Source organism: Bufo bufo, chromosome 6 (assembly GCF_905171765.1).
Source record: "Bufo bufo chromosome 6, aBufBuf1.1, whole genome shotgun sequence".
Taxonomy (NCBI): Eukaryota; Metazoa; Chordata; class Amphibia; order Anura; family Bufonidae; genus Bufo; species Bufo bufo.
Genome location: NC_053394.1, coordinates 283,032,485 through 283,049,428, shown reverse-complemented (window position 1 = coordinate 283,049,428; position 16,944 = coordinate 283,032,485). Strand labels below are relative to the sequence as shown.

The 16,944-nt window shown below is 46.0% G+C and overlaps 1 long non-coding RNA gene across 1 annotated transcript in view; it reads left to right on the top strand.

Moving 5' to 3' along the window:
* The window catches only part of LOC121004341, a 51,093-nt gene extending 34,356 nt beyond the window's left edge, over positions 1-16,737 (top strand). Inside the window, exons 2-3 of the long non-coding RNA XR_005779692.1 lie at positions 686-912; positions 16,646-16,737. This is a non-coding gene — a long non-coding RNA (uncharacterized LOC121004341). The remainder of the gene's footprint in view (positions 1-685; positions 913-16,645) is intronic.
* The last annotated feature ends 207 nt before the right edge of the window (positions 16,738-16,944 follow it).

The window sequence follows — 16,944 nt, the reverse complement described above, 5'->3', positions numbered from 1 at the left end:
ATTCATAACAAACGCCGCACACGTGTAGAATTGGCGGGAATCCAAGTCGGATCTCCCGCCTCTTCTATGACGCGCTTGCTGGGATGTGCTGTCGCTATCCCAGTGAGTGCGAGATCTCGGCACCACGTCGCCGAGTATCAGCGCGACGCTGTCGTGCTGAAAGCACAATCTCACAAACACCTACTGTATGTGTCTGTAATTGACTGTATGTTGCAAAACAAAAGAAATGAGATTACATTCTAATATATTGACAACCCACAATAACTTTCCAACCTGAACTTTGTATATTCATTGCTTGTCTGTGTGTTTAACTAGGTACATGGCTTGACAAATTGACTTCTGAGTCTGCAGTGGAAGTTTTGGTATAAACACCTACTAATGCACTAAAACCCCTACATAAATCTCAAGTTAACGTTTTCCTCCATTTAGAATGAATATCTGATCTTGCCTGAAGCAAATAAAAACCTTATGGTAAGTGCTTAGTAAGGACATATTCTAGAGCAAATTTCACATTTTGTGGTGTGAAGTAATACAGTACTACTGCAAAAAGGGTTGCCAAATGAGGAAAATCATAATGCACTGTCAACAAAACTGCACCATGGTTGGTTTAAAAAGTGCTTACATGTAGGCAAAATACTAACCTACCTACCTTACCTAACTGGACTTCTCCCTTCTGCTGCCACAGGTGTCCCCTGCTACTTGCTACTTCTTGTCTCCTTGTTAAGAGAACCTGACTGACCATTCTTCATCGAAGTAAACTCTCAAGCATACAGCCATATTTTACATCAGTGTCTGATCAGTTCATTCATCATTGATCCCAAACATGGGGGGACTGGCCATAGACCCTACAGGGAAATTTACCAATGGGCGAATGCCCAGAGGACCACCCAAACCCTTTTGGCTACTAGCCAGGTACGTAAAGACCTGATCCTCTCAGCATTTATTAATGTTTTGCCATCTTCAGGATGATGATAGTTTCATACTGTGGCTTGGGTGGCAGTATTTTTTTGCTGCACTGTGGTATTTTGTTCTGCACTATGGTATTGCTGGCCCTGCCTACTTCTGTTGTCCCACCTTTGGACCCACCTACAACATGGGGCCACTTATAGGTTTTTTTCCAGGGCCACTTTAAGTTCACAGTCCCCCCCTGATCCCCAAAAATCTCTGTAAGTTAGATAGATCAACCCTGGTGGATGCGGCTGAGGAATGCCCTCTTTATATGCCAGAACTGGAAGAGGCACCTTGTGGGGCCACACAGCTGCCAGGTGTAAAAGCAAAGAGATAAAAACCTTTTTGCAGAACTTACATATCTTCTTACTCAAAACTACATTTTTGTCATATTTATGAGGTTAGTGCTGCAGACAGTGGCTACACTGTGGTTTATAAAGCATATATTAAATGACAACCATCTCTAGTAAAATTTAAATAGCCAAATATCCTTCCTGAACGTGGCCAGGAGAAGCACTGCTGGTGCCCATAGGAAACATAAACATATTTAGTTTTTTCTAAGGCTTAGAAGCATGAATTTACAATTTCTCCTTCGCCGCTGAGGGCAATCCACACATGTTCTCTCTGTACTTATCTTTGCTAGTGCCCATAACCCCACCAAGATCAGTTGCATGAGCAAGTTCCCAACTAGGGTGTTATATCTCATCATATTGCCCATTAAAGGGTTTCTACCACCTCATTTTGACCTAATTAGCTCTCAGACACTAGCGATCAGCTAGTGTCTGATCTACCTAACAATGCTATTCTCAGATCTGTGTGTGGATCCGTTTCACTAAAAAACTAACTTTTATTAATATGCTAATGAGCCTCTAGGTGCTATGGGGGCGTCTTTTCAGCACCTAGAGGCTCGGTCTACTCACATTGTATGCCGCCCCGCTCGTCCGTTAAGCCCGCCCATCTCCTCTTGAATGCCATCCTCCATCTGAACCAGCGGACGAATTCTCGCGCCTGCGCCGTGCGCGTCTGTATTCGGCACAGGCGCAGTGAATGTCTGACCGCTCCCTGCACATACATCTTATGGATGCATTTTAGGAAATGGCAAAAAAAAAGAAAAAAGAAAAATGGTGTACATTATATAAGTTCTCACCAGGCCCTTGTTCTGAAGGCTATGGACCACAGTACATGTACCATTGTGATCTATGGGTCGGTGTGCTGCCAGTTGCATACACAGACAAAAAAACAGTCTGAATTAGGCCTGAATTAGGGTACGCGGTCACACTGTCAGATTTTGGCATGCAGTTTTGGAAGCAAAAACCAGTAGTGAATAAAAAAAAAAGACGAGAAATTGTATCTGTCCTTTACACCGCATTTTTCAAACAATAAAACAAACTTTTCCCCCCTAAAAGGGGGGGGAAATGGCAATGCGTCTTATGGAGCGAATACTAATGTCCACTTTCATTATGGAAACGGCAGCACATCTCCCTGTGAGGAGGAATGAGGATCTGATACATAGGACTGAGAAGTAATGGGGAGTATGATAGGCGTCTGATCTGAGGTCAGAGGAGGAATAGGAGTCTGATACAGAGGTCTGATGGAGATTGGGGGGTCTAAAACTATCCTTAGGGGCCTACTACACTGCCCAATGTTCGGGCAGTGCGAGCACCGATGGATAAACACATCCATCGGTGCTTGTTTGAACAGGCCTGATTACACAGACCAATGGGAATGTTGGAGGAATGATTGCTACTGCAGTGATTCCTCCTTAATTCTCTTCTATTCATTATCGGCAGCACATGCCTGATTACACACGGAGATGTGCTGCCAATAATCAGGTATGTTTCATCCTGATAAAAGATGCCCATTAGCCAATGAAAGAGCTCGTTCATCAGCTGATCGCCACCTTGATTATGAAGGCCAATTGTCTGGAACAAGCGTTTATATGAGTACTTGTTCCCAATAATTGCCCCAAAAATTGTGTGGTGTAATAGGATGTTAAAGATATATTTGCATCTTGGACATTGGGGCATATCGCTAGGGTGGGACCTGCAACTATATTAAGAGCCCACAAAGTACCGCTTTTGTGGCCACTCTCTATAAATTGCTTATGGGACTGCCAAAAAAACGGGGTGGTGCTCGGCTGTTTTCAGAAGTCCCATTGAAATTAATCGGAAGCGCACCGTGCAAGCGCAGCCACCGGTCCATTCACTTCTATGGGGCTTGCGGCTCTTCGGCAGTCCCATAGAAATAAATGAAGGGTGACTGCGCATGTGTTGTCTGCTCTCCTTCTCTTGGCGGACTTTGTTTTAGAGATAGGTGCGGGCTGCAGAGGTGGGACCTGCACCTATCAGACATTGCGGACATATCTCAGCGTTATGCCACCAATGTCCAAGATGGGAATACCCCTTTAGGACATTTTACACAGGGCAATGATCGCACTCACAGATCATTGCCCTGTGTATATATGTCTGCAGATCAACTGACAAACCATGAAAGGTTCTATTGTTCGCATCTTTCATGCGGACATAGAAATCAACGGTCGGCAACATGATCCAATCTGTAAACAGAGATGTGCTTCTGACAATAATAAAAATGTATGGGTTTCGTCCCTGCATACAAACGATGATTGCACCATGTAAACAGAAGAAAATGCGCACTGATCACCTTGATTTATCATCGATTGGCAATAGTTAGCACCGATTATCTGGCTACAGTTTTCAAACCAGCAACTGAATTTGAATTCTTTTGTAATTGCATGTAATTAAAGATTTAGCATAGCCACTGAGTTATTCAATAAAATGTATCTGTATAGCGCCACCTGTATTTTTTTTTTCCTATTTCTTTGACCTGCTCACTGAGATGGCCACACATGCTCAGTTTCATCCTTCAACTGCCTCCTGAGCTGTGATAGGGAGAACATGGGCACGCCCCCTGAGCTTCCAACTTGATATAAATCTATCAGAGCAATGGATGGGGAGATATCTGGATCCATGTGAGATACATGGCTGGTTCTAGCTTCCACCTTTTATTCTTCAGAACTCCTTTGGAAAATGAAAGGTGGAATCGGATTGGTTACTATGGGCAACTAAGCCAGTTTTCCTTAAAGGGAGCCTGTCATCAACTTTATGATGCCCATACTAACGGGAGCTTAAAGTAGAGACAGGTGAGTTGATTTCAGCTGTCTGTCATTTAAAAGTTAAAAGTAAGTGGTTGCTGAGAACCAGAGTCACGGCCACCTGAGAAGAGTCATGGTTATTCATGAATTCTTGCTCTACCTGCCACCTGCTGATGACTGACAGTCTTCTACCTAGTTTTCTCCTTTTCTCTCTAGGAGAGAACTGCCAATCATCAGCGGATGGGCAGGGGGAGCAGGAGATTTTGAATAATCATGACTCTTCTCTAGTAGATTTGACTCTTTTCAAAGCCTGTGCTACAATGATTATGATGCTGGTTCTCGGCAACCACTTACTTTTAGCTCATGAGTGACACGCCGCTGAAATCAGCATTTCTGTCACTATTTTATGCTGCCCTCAGTGAGGTCAGCATAAAGTTCATGACAGGTTCCCTTTATCACCAGTTTGATAGATCTCCCCCAATATGTATGCTAGATAGGTGCGGTTTCCCACCCTCATAATGAATCTCTCTCTTCTAATTGACAATCATGTAAAGGAGGAGAGAGAAAATTGTGAACAAAATAACAATGTAGTTGCAGAGAGAGCTGAGCCTTTAGGTGTAATGACAACACCCCCGTTGCTCCTAGAGACTCATTTACATACATTAAAACTTAATTTTTCTCAGTAATGCGGGCACATATGAACATGGGACCAACACAGATGCCTTCAGCTGCCAAGTGCACATGCAACAGGTGGGCCAATTTCATTGGTATAATATGAAGACTTGCAACACAAGAAGTAAAAAACATGTATATACAAAATTCAAGTGTAACTGTCCTTTTATTTTTATTTGTGTAATGTATAGGGGCAGTGATGCTGACCATTTTTGTAATATACTTTAATTACTGAAATCGTACATTTCTATTACAAAAATAGCACTAAAGTGGCCCATTTTGAGCCTTAGCAACTGTCCTCTGTCTTCTGTTTACATAACAGTGGAGACTTGCTCAACACTGACTGTGTTATGTAAACAGAAGACAGAGGAGCGTTGCTAAGACCTTAAAATGGGGCACTTTAGAGCTATTTTTTCTAATAGAAATGTATGATTTCAGTAATTAAAGTATATTACAAAAATGTTCAGCATCACTGCCCCTCTACATTACACAAATACAAATAAAACGTCAGTTACACTTTAAGTTCAATATAATACCCAAAATACAATTGTCAGCCTCTTTTATTACTTATTTTGCAAATACATGTTGTTTTTTTGGTGTGGTTCGTTATAATAAATGCGGGAGTGTACACAGATCTTATAGGGCCCAACAGCAAAATTAGTATGGGGACCCTACACCGTTTTCTGCAATTTATTACCTTAAGCAAATTACATCATGTAGACTCTCTGGTCTTTTTAATATTGATGGCCTATCTTCAGGATAGGTCATCAATATCAGATCGGAGGGGGGCCAACACTCAGCACCACTCACCGATCAGCTTCGCCCGCAGTGTGCACGTGCCATCTCCAGTCTCTCTTCCTGCTCACCATAGACATAGCAGCAGTGAGCGGAAGAGAGAGAGGAGGGAAGGGTGTCCTGGTGTTGGATCCCCACCGATCTGATATTAAAGACCTATCCTGAGGATAGGTCATTAATATTAAAAGCCCGGAGAACCTCTTTAACCGCCTCCGGACCGCCTAACGCAGGATTGCGTTCCGGAGGCTGTCGCTTTGTTCCTCCTTGACGCGCCGGCGCGTCATCTCGCGAGACGCGAGATTACGCTCACAGCCGGCCCGCGCATGCGCATTGCAGGCTGGCAAAAGTTAAAGGAGTATTTCGTCACCAGCCTGCCAGCCAATGATCATCGCTGGCAGGCTGGTGATTTTCAAAAAATCAAATCACAAGCCAGTTAACACATTATATTTCTAAATATAATGTGTTAAATGGCTTCTGTGCTCCTCTGCTGGTCCTTTTCGTCGGTTGGTCCCAGCAGAGGAGCACACATCACTGTGAGTATACACCAAACACTTCACTTAGCCCCAGATCGCCCCCCATCACCCGAATTAACCCCTTGATCACCCCTTGATCACCCCTGTCAATCACTAGTGAAAGGAAAAAAAGTGATCAGTGTAAACTGTCACTTTTTTTTTCACTAGTATTGACGGTTAGGTTTTAGGTTAGTTTAGGCCCCTTTGTTAGGTAGTTAGCGTCGGTTAGCGCCCAGCCCACCGCACCGCAGTCACCGATTCGCTGATTAGCGTATCGCTAATCAGCATTGGTACTTTTATAGTATCTGTAAGTGATCAGAGCTGATCTCAGTCAGATCTATAATAGTATTAGTGTCACCTTAGTTCGCCCTCCACCCAAAACGCAGTGTTTGCCCGATCAGGCCTGATCGGTCGCCCACACGTGCGTTCACCCACCCCCGCCCCGCCGCAGTGACAAAATTATTATTTTTTTGATCACTGCACAATCACTTCACAAGCGCTGCGGCGATAAAAAAATCAGTTTTGATATTTTTTATCAATTGCAGCGGCTTCGGGTACTTCGCTAGCCTCCCATTTGTAAGACAGGCTTGCTTTTTTTCTTGGGTAGTCTCAGGGAATACCCCCTAAATTTAGTTGACCAATCGGCAAATAAGGGGTATTCTTCTGAAGAGGCCTACAGGATTCTGACCCAGTCGGATGAGGAATGGGAACCCTCATTTGACGAATCCAGAGGGTCAGAATACGAACCTGTAGAAAGCAGTGGCAGTCTGACCCAAAGTTTGGACGAGGAGGTTGAGGTCCCTGATACCACCAGGCGTACCCGGCCCCGTGTTGCTAGACCACAGGTTGCGCAGGATCCGCTTCAAGGGCAGCAGAGTGGGGCTGGCGCTGGCGGATTACATGGTGAGGCATATACCAGCAGTGCAGCCCATCCTGGACCTAGTACCAGCACTGCCTTACAACATGGTGAAGTGGCGAGCACCAGAAGGGCAGTTGAAGCTGGTACGGTGGCACGTGCATTAGTTTCCCCGTCGCAGCCACCGCACAGACAGGCTCGTAGAGCCCCTAGAGTCCCTGAGGTGCTGGCAAACCCTGATTGGTAGCCCCCAACTTCAACCGCACCAGTAGTTCCCCCTTTCACCGCCCAGTCTGGAGTTCGGGTTGAGACAGCTCAGATCGGATCGGCACTGGGGTTTTTTTAGCTGTTCTTCACTGCGGAGCTCTTGGACTTAGTCGTGGCAGAAACAAATGGGTATGCCACTCAATTTATAGCCGGCAACCCGGAAAGCTTTTATGTCCAGTCTTTCCGGTGGAAACCCGTCCAAGTTTCCGAATTTAAAACTATTCTGGGCCTTCTCCTCAACATGGGCCTGACAAAAAAGAATGAATTGCGGTCAAATTGGTCCACGAACCCAATTCATCACATGCCCATGCACTCAGACTCACAAATGAACCACCAACCAGGCTCTGGGCGAGAGACAGGGGAAGGGTCAACTCCTAGCTAATCCCTGACCTCTTTCCCTGCACTGCTCAGCCCACATGCGGACCTTGGTGGTAGGTATGATGTGTCCCCGTGCCTGGGCTGAAACTCCCTAAAATCCCTGAGATGGTGAAGAGGGGAAATAGGAGCAGCCTGCTCGCACAGAACCTGGATGGGAGAGATGACACAAAACAACCAAACTTAAAACCACACTTATCTTACTGAGCTGGAACAACCTTCCTTCCTAGCTTCCAAGACCACAGTGATTCCTATAATCCGCTCAGAGCACTGGGATGGTGTGCTATTTAAACTAATGACTCCACCCAGTGCACCTGATGAGAGGCGGATCCAGCACGGCTCCAAAACAAACACTAAACTTGTGCTGCTATCCTGGCCGACCTCCGCACATCGTCAGAGCGGGGCATGACAGTACCCCCCCCCCCTTCTACTGGTGACCTCCGGACACCCCGGACCAACCTTATCCGGATGGGACCTATGAAAAGCCCTCACCAGTCGGCAGGCATTGACATCCAGCGCCGGAACCCACATCCTCTCCTCAGGGCCGTATCCCCTCCAGTGCACCAGGTACTGAAGGGAACCCCGAAGAACTCTAGAGTCGAGAATCCTGGAGATCTCAAACTCCAAGTTTCCCTCGACTAGAACAGGAGGAGGCAATGGCGATGGTTCCACCGATCTCACGTATTTTTTTTAGTAAAGACCTGTGGAACACATCATGGATCCTCCAAGTCTGCGGAAGATCCAGCCGAAACGCTACAGGATTGATCACCGCAGAAATTTTATACGGACCAATAAATCTTGGACCCAGTTTCCAAGATGGCACTCTCAATTTGATATTCTTAGTGGACAACCACACCAGATCACCCACACACAGGTCCGGACCAGTCACACGTCTCTTGTCAGCCATTAGTTTATACCTCTCACCCATCTTCTCCAAATTCCCTTGAATCCTCCGCCAGATGGAGGATAAGGCAGAAGAGAATCTCTCCTCCTCTGGCATCCCAGAGGAACTAGTCCCAGAAAAGGTACCAAACTGAGGATGGAAACCGTATGCGCCAAAAAATGGCGACTTACCCGTGGACTCCTGCCTACGGTTATTCAACGCAAATTCTGCTAAGGACAAGAATGAGGACCAGTCCTCCTGATTCTCAGCCACAAAACACCTCAAGTAGGTCTCCAGGTTTTGATTAGTACGCTCCGTCTGACCATTCGACTGCGGATGAAAAGCCAAAGAGAATGAAAGTTGAATGCCAAGCCGAGAGCAGAACGCCCTCCAAAACCTGGAGACAAACTGCGTGCCCCTATCAGAGACCACATCCGAAGGAATACCATGCAATTTCACAATATTATCCACAAAAATCTGCGCAAGAGTTCAGATCCGTAATAAAGTCCATAGACAAATGCGTCCAAGGACGAGACGGAATAGACAATGGAAGAAGTGAACCAGCCGGTCGAGTATGAGCAACCTTTGACCGAGCGCAGGTTTCACAAGCTGTTACGTAATTCTCAATGCTCTTACATAACCCTGGCCACCAGAACCTCCAGGATACTAGATCACAGGTGGACTTACCACCAGGATGTCCAGCGAGGACAGTATCGTGATGTTCCTTGAACACCTTGTATCGCAGGCCCTCAGGAACAAACAACCTTCCTGGGGGACAAGAACCAAGAGCCCCCTCCTGGGCTCCCAACACCTCCATCTCCAATTCAGGGTACAGAGCGGAGACCACCACCCCAACCGCTAAAATCGGCGCATGATCCTCTGAATCACCTCCCCCAGGAAAGCTGCGAGACAAGGCATCTGCCTTGACGTTCTTGACCCCTGGGCGAAAGGTAACCACAAAATTGAACCTGGTAAAAAACAGTGACCATCTGGCCTGCCTAGGGTTCAGACGCTTGGCAGATTGCAGATAAGACAAATTCTTATGGTCTGTATATACCGTAACGGGGTGAGACGTCCCCCTCCAACCAGTGACGCCATTCCTCAAAGGCCAACTTGATAGCCAACAACTCTCTATCTCCAACATCATAATTCCTCTCGGCGACCGAGAGCTTCTTGGAGAAAAAGGCACACGGGACCCACTTGCCAGGAGATGAACCCTGTGACAGCACCGCTCCAACCCCCACCTCTGATGCATCGACCTCCACTACGAATGGCTGAGACACATCCGGCTGCACCAGAATGGGAGCAGACGCAAAACGCTCCTTAATAGCCAAAAAGGCCTGCAATGCCTCATCCGACCAGACAGAGACGTCGACGCCCTTCTTGGTCATATCAGTGAGAGGTTTTACTATGGTAGAATAATTCGAAATACATTTTCTATAATAATTCGTAAACCCCAAGAACCTTATCAAAGCTTTCTGATTCTCTGGTCGGTCCCACTCCAGAACCGCCCAGACCTTTTCGGGGTCCATACGAAAACCAGAATCAGAAAGCAGGTATCCCAAGAACGGAAGCTCTTGCACAGCAAACAAACATTTCTCCAATTTGGCATATAATTTATTCTCCCGAAGGATCGTCAAAACCTGTCTCACATGATCCTGATGGGTCTTCAGATCAGGAGAATAAATTAAAATGTCATCCAGGTAAACTACTACGAACCTCCCCACCAAATGATGAAAAATGTCATTGACGAATCGCTGAAATACTGCTGGCGCGTTCGTCAACCCAAAAGGCATAACCAGGTTCTCAAAATGACCCTCGTGCGTATTGAAGGCCGTTTTCCACTCATCCCCCTCCTTGATTCTGATCAGATTGTAGGCCCCTCTCAAATCCAACTTGGAGAACACCTTGGCTCCAACATTCTGATCAAAAAGATCAGAGATCAAAGGCAGGGGATATGGATCCCGGACTGTAATACGGTTCAATTCCCGGAAATCCAAACACGGTCTCAGTGATCCATCCTTTTTCTTCACAAAGAACAAACCTACTGCCACTGGAGACTTAGATGGTCTAATATGACTTTTTGCCAAACTCTCGGCGACATACTTTCGCATGACCTCTCTTTCGGGTTGAGAGAGGTTGTAAAGCCGAGACTTTAGCAACTTAGCCCCCGGAATGAGATTAACTGGACAATCATAATCTCGATGAGGGGGCAATTCCTGAGCCCCACCCTCCGAAAAGACATCCGCAAAATCCGAGAGATACTGAGGTAAAGCCGTAATGGACACACCAGAGATAGATGTGCCAAGACAATTATCCGAACAAAACTCACTCCAACCAATGATTTGTCTCGCTTGCCAGTCTATAATTGGGTTATGTCTAGTCAACCCCAAAACTATAGGAGCTGGCAAATCCTTCATGACAAAACAAGAAATAATTTCAACATGTGAATCACCCACCCTTAAGTGAATACCATGAACAATGTGAGTAAGGCTCCTTTGAGAAAGAGGGGAAGAATCAATTGCAAAAACACGAATCTCGTTCTCTAAAGTGCAAGTACTTAGTCCTAGGTTTTGAAGGAAAAGAAAGTCAATTAGGTTTACCCCAGCACCACAATCAAGGAATACTTCAACAAAAACATTTTTTGACTCTAGCGCCACCATAGCTGGAAGGAGAAAACGGGAACTGCAGGGAGCTTGCATACCTGCTTGCTCCACCACACCATTCATACTACCAAGTGTCAGGGAAGTTTTTTTTTCTTTTTTCTTTTTCACCTGTGGTTTAACATAAGGACAAGCAAAAATAAAATGACCCCTCTTTCCACAATAGTAACATAGTTTGTGCACTTTCCTAAAGTCTCTACTATCAGAATGGCAAGAAACCTGACCCAACTGCATGGGTTCCTCTGCTACCCCAGAGTTACCTGTAACATCACCCGGGGAGGCAGTAGAGACAAAATCACTCACAGAAGGGGTACCTTGCACGGAGGGAGCCCTATACCTCTCTCTGATACGTCTATCTAGCAGTACTGCTGAAGACATGGCGTTCTCCAAAGAGTCTGGGTATTCATGAAAAGCAAGGGCATCCTTCAATCTTTCAGATAACCCCTGACAAAACTGACTACGTAACGCGGGATAATTCCACTCTGATTCAGTAGCCCACCTCCTAAACTCAACACAGTAAGCCTCTGCAGTATGTTCCCCCTGAAACAAATTACGTAATCTCGACTCTGCCATCGAGACCCGATCTGGGTCATCGTAGATTAATCCCAGAGCCTTAAAAAATTCCTCCACCGACCGGAGGGCCCGAGAACCAGGTGGCAGAGAAAAGGCCCAGGATTGCACGTCCCCTTTAAGCAGAGAAATAACTATACCTATCCTCTAACTCTCATCACCTGACGACGATGGACGCAGCTGAAAGTACAACTTGCAGGATTCTCTAAAACGGATAAAGTCATCCGTACCTCCTGAAAATCGATCAGGAAGAGCCACTTTAGGCTCCACACAAATTTGACCTGCACCAGCTGCCAGAGCATTCTGGCACCGTGTGACCGAACCACGTAGCTCCACAACCTCTAGGGATAGCCCCTGCAAGCGGTCAACCAGTGCTTCAATTGACGCCATCAAAAAAAACGCTGAGTAATGGGAGTCACAGTATGGCGGATTATAATGTCACGGCGGACGTGCACTCAGACTCACAAATGAACCACCAACCAGGCTCTGGGCGAGTGTCATGACCGGCGTGCCGATCACATACGTGACGCAAAGGGAGAGAAATGGGAAGGCCCTGTCCAAGGGAGAGGGAAAGGTGGTGACCCCTAACTCACCTTGAGGCTGGCACCTGACTGCCCTGACGTCCCTAGACGGGTTTCTCACCCGTACGCTGATCACGTGCCTAAACCCTGGCTTTCCCTGGGATGAGCCCTACGTAGTGAATAGGGTGGTGGGAACACTAGTTCGCACCACTAACACTAAAGGGAAACACCAAGGAGGGGACAGACAATACAGACAAACATATAATCCCAGGTGGGCGACAACAGCGGACAACAAAAGCCCAACAGGGATCCGGAGGGTAACGCTCTGGAAAAACAACCAGGAATCACAGCTACACAGCTCCAGTGGGTCAGTATAGAAGTCCAGGCAGGAAGCTCTATATCTGGCAACCAGAGAAGTGGGAGATGGGAATATAAGGAGGTTGGGATTGCTGGACAAGAAACAGCTGAGGAGGAGAAGCTACGGATCCCTGAGTGAGCCAAAAAGGATTGCAAGGCAAACCCAGAAAGCTACCATTAAGAAACAGCACTATCTTTCGACATAGAGCGCGCAGCCACCCGCTGCGACTTCCTGACCCCGGGTATAACGGAGTCAGACGTGGCTCTTGACACCCTCGTGACAGCGAGAGACAGGGGAAGGGTCACCTCCTAGCTAATCTCTGACCTCTTTCCCTGCACTGCTCAGCCCACATGCAGACCTTGGTGGTAGGTATGATGTGTCCCCGTGCCTGGGCAGAAACTCCCTAAAATCCCTGAGATGTGAAGAGGGGAAATAGGAGCAGCCTGCTCGCACAGAACCTGTATGGGAGAGATGACACAAAACAACCAAACTTAAAACCACACTTATCTTACGGAGCTGGAACAGACAACCTTCCTTCTTAGCTTCCAAGACCACAGTGATTCCTATAATCCGCTCAGAGCACTGGGATGGTGTGCTATTTAAACTAATGACCCCACCCAGTGCACCTGATCAGAGGCGGATCCAGCACGGCTCCAAAACAAACACTAAACTCGTGCTGCTATCCTGGCCGACCTCCGCACATCGTCAGAGCGGGGCATGACACCCATGTTCTCTGCTGCCATGTCCAGGACACGATTTGAGACCATCCTGCATTTCCTGCACTTTAGCGACAACAGCACCTCTCGTCCCAGAGGCCACCCAGCTTTTGACCGGCTCCACAAAATTCATAGACCACCTTAACACCAAATTTGCAGATTTGTATACCCCTGAGCAAAACATCTGCATAGACGAGTCCCTTATACATTTTACCGGGCGCCTTGGCTTCAAACAATACATCCCAAGCAAGCGTGCCCGGTATGGGGTCAAATTGTATAAGCTCTGTGAAAGGGCCACAGGCTATACGCACAAATTTCGAGTCTATGAGGGTAAAGATCAGACCCTGGAGCTGGTCGGTTGCCCTGACTACCTGGGGAGCAGTGGGAAGACAGTCTGGGACTTGGTGTCACCCTTATTTGGCAAGGGGTACCATCTTTATGTGGACAATTTTTACACAAGTGTGCCCCTCTTCAGGCATTTGTTCCTAGAACAGATTGGCTGCTGTGGCACCGCGCGACCTTGTCGCCGGGGCTTCCCCCAACGGATCGTTACCACCCATCTTGCAAGGGGGGAGAGGGCTGCCTTGTGTAATGAAGAACTGCTCACTGTGAAATGGAGAGACAAGCGTGACGTTTACATGCTCTCCTCCATTCACGCAGACACGACAATACAAATAGAACGGGCAACCAGTGTCATTGAAAAGCCCCTCTCAGTCCACGACTATAATTTTCTCATGGGAGGGGTGGACTTCAATGACCAGATGTTGGCTCCTTATTTAGTTTCCCGACGCACCAGACGCTGGTATAAGAAGGTGTCTGTATATTTGATTCAATTGGCTCTGTACAATAGTTTTGTTCTCTACAGTAAGGCTGGGAGAACAGGATCCTTCCTCAAAGTTCAGGAAGAGATCATCGAGAACCTCCTGTATCCAGGAGGTTCCGTGGCCCCATCCACCAGTGTAGTGAGCCGTCTACACGAGCGACATTTCCCCAATGTCGTTACTGGTACCTCAACCCAAGCGCCACCCGAAAAAGATGTTGTGTCTGTAGCAGGAGTGGAATAAGGCGTGACACCCGCTATTTCTGTCCTGACTGCCCTGACCACCCTGCCCTATGCTTAGGGGAGTGTTTCCGGAAGTACCACACACAGGTACACTTAGCATAGGGATTGCGTTACACAGGACAGGCACACAGGGCTCTTAGGGCCCTTTCACTCACAGCTGCTGCAAACCTCTCCTTTCACCTGGGACAAAGTGCATAATGTACTTCGCCACATCTCTGGGCGCTTTGCACATTGTCCCATGGGGAAGGAGAGGTTTGTCCTATAAAAGGTAAAAAAAATCACAGGTAAGCAAAACAGTTCATGTTCTGTTCCAAAAGTTCAATAAAGTTTATAAAAGTTAATGTTCTGTTCAAATGTTATATAAAGTTAATGTTAATAAATTAATTGCGTTGCGGCCTGTTTTTTTTTTTTTTTTTACCTTCTAGGTGGACTAACCGATGAATGAGCTGCAGCACTGATGTGCATTCTGGCAGAAGCATTGCGCTGCTGTCAGATTACACAAAAGTCGGTGTATGCGGCGCTGCAAGACGAGATTTCTCCTCTGCAGTAAAAAAAGATACGTTTGCCGAGGCATATGAGCTGAGGGGTGGGGTTCATATGCTTTGGCAAACACTTTGTATTAAAAAAAAATAAAAAATCCTGGCAATGATTTATTCATCCACATCGATTGATGTGAATAGAGAAATCGGGTTTGCCATGGCTGGAGTGGGTTTGGATGTTGGGCGGAGCTCCTATGTCCTGGCAGACGCCTTTCCTCTCCTTTTTTTTGGCAGAGTTTTTTTTTATCCACATTGATTGATGCGAATGAAGAAATCTGTGCCGTTCATTTTTTCTTTCAGCCCAGAGGCTGAACGGAAAAAAAAAATCTCATTACCCGTATGCTCAATATAAGGAGAATAGCAGAAACTCCTAATGCTGGCCATACATGTAATGATTGCGGAGACCCTCAAATGCCAGGGCAGTACAAACACCCCACAAATGACCCCATTTTGGAAAGAAGACACCCCAAGGTATTCGATGAGGGGCATATTGAGTCCATGAAAGATTGAACTTTTTGTCCCAAGTTAGCGGAAAGGGAGACTTTGTGAGAAAAAACAAAAAAGAATCAATTTCCGCAAACTTGTGCCAAAAAAAAAAATCTTTTATGAACTCGCCATACCCCTCATGGAATACCTTGGGGTGTCTTCTTTCCAAAATGGGGTCACATGTGGGGTATTTATACTTCCCTGGCATTTTAGGGGCCCTAAAGTGTGAGAAGAAGTCTGGAATCCAAATGTCTAAAAATGCCCTCCTAAAAGGAATTTAGGCCCCTTTGCGCACCTAGGCTGCAAAAAAGTGTCACACATGTGGTATCTCCGTACTCAGGAGAAGTTGGGCAATGTGTTTTGGGGTGTCTTTTTACATATACCCATGCTGGGTGAGAGAAATATCTCTCTAAAAGTCAACTTTTCCCATAAGGGGGTTTAAGCTAGGGGAGCTGAGGTGGTTAATACAAGGCACTCACTAATGTATTGTGATTGTCCATATTGCCTACTATACTGGCTTGATTCATTTTTCAAACACATTATACTGCTCATTTCTAGGGGTTACGACCACTGCGCAATCCAGCAGCAGTGGTTGTGCTTGCACTCTACATGATAAATACCACTTGCTGAAGTGATACAACCCATTTAAAGTGGAGGAAACACTCTGCATTACTTGTAACACGAAAAAAGAGAAGTTCCAGCATTCAGGATAAAACCTAGATGTTTTCTTTACTTATAATGGTCACAATTCACATACATTGAGAGCTTCTCCCTCCACCGCTTGGTTGACATGTTTCGGACAAGTTTCGGACTTACTCGTAACCTCATGTGTGAACCAGCCACACAGCTGAAATAATTCCAGGATCTCAAACCGAGGCTGGGATTAACCCCTCTGTGACCAGTGCACACATATTACATTTATTTTACCCCTTGTGCAAAAAGTAGATATCAAAAGTCATTAAAACCAAAAATTCATATGAATACTTGAATGGCTGCGATCCAATACAGCATTGGTTCAAACTTTCAAATATGTGTATATATATATATGTAATAAAACGCACTGTGTGAAACGGGCCCCATCCACCCCGATCACACATATGATGTTACCGTGGAACCGAAGTGAATAAATATCCAAACTCACAAGTGAACAAAAACCATACTGCTGGATCTGCCTATTTAGACCTTTTTCCTTATAGCAAAGAAGTAAAACTGGCTATGTTACATGTTCCACAACTACTTAAATGAACATATGTATTATCTGAAGTTTATTTAGTGTTTATTTAATGTCTTATTTTATTTTTGTTTTTAGTCCCCAAATGCATGAACGGAAGAAGAGAGAAAGAAAAAGAAAAAACGTGGGGGAAGGGAATAATCCCAATTCTATTGTATTTACTATCATCCAACTGGTGTGTACATTGTTGTTATTAATAGAAAAGGAAAGTTCAGCAGCTCTCACCTGCCCACTCCTTCACCTGTGAGCACGGAAAACCCGAGTCAGGTCCGGGTAGCATAGATGCGAAAAATTGAAGAAATCCAGCCTCACTTGGATAAAAGGAAAACTTTATTTAGCTTGCGGTAAAATCTCATCCAATAGTTACATGTCTTGTC